This window comes from Octodon degus, unplaced genomic scaffold, assembly GCF_000260255.1.
Source record: "Octodon degus isolate 3935 unplaced genomic scaffold, OctDeg1.0 scaffold00092, whole genome shotgun sequence".
Classification (NCBI taxonomy): domain Eukaryota; kingdom Metazoa; phylum Chordata; class Mammalia; order Rodentia; family Octodontidae; genus Octodon; species Octodon degus.
In genome coordinates this window covers 10579162-10579671 of record NW_004524668.1, presented here as the reverse complement: position 1 = coordinate 10579671, position 510 = coordinate 10579162, and positions in this window count along the sequence as shown.

Genomic DNA, 510 nt, shown 5'->3' with positions numbered 1-510 from the left:
TATGGAACTCCTCCCAACTTCTGGTCTAGACATCCAGAAGCCATTGCAAAGTATCCCCTGCATGTCCCCACAGGCTGCTCAGTCTTCAAAATGGAAATCATCACCCTCAAACCTCATTCCAAACCAGCAACTTCTCTGCTATTTTTAATAGTAGAACAACCACTGCATACTAGTTTCCCAGGCCAGGAATGTAGGCTGGCTCCTCATAGGACTTTTGCTGCTCATAAAGAGAACAATTAAAACCTCAGAGCAGGAAGCCCCATGGAAGGATGTGGGGTCATGTCCAGGGTATTGCTATCTAGTGACCTGATGCCTCAGGAGTTGGGTCTGGAGCCAGCTTGATTAACCTCTAGCTTCATGAGTTGGGCAAATTACTTAACCCCTCTCTGTCTCATTTTTCTCCACCACAAAACTGGAAAATACCTACCTAGCTAGGGTTGTGAGGATTAAATAGCATCTATTTATGAGTAGTTAGCCTAATGCCCAGGAGGGTATTCTGCTCTGTGAATG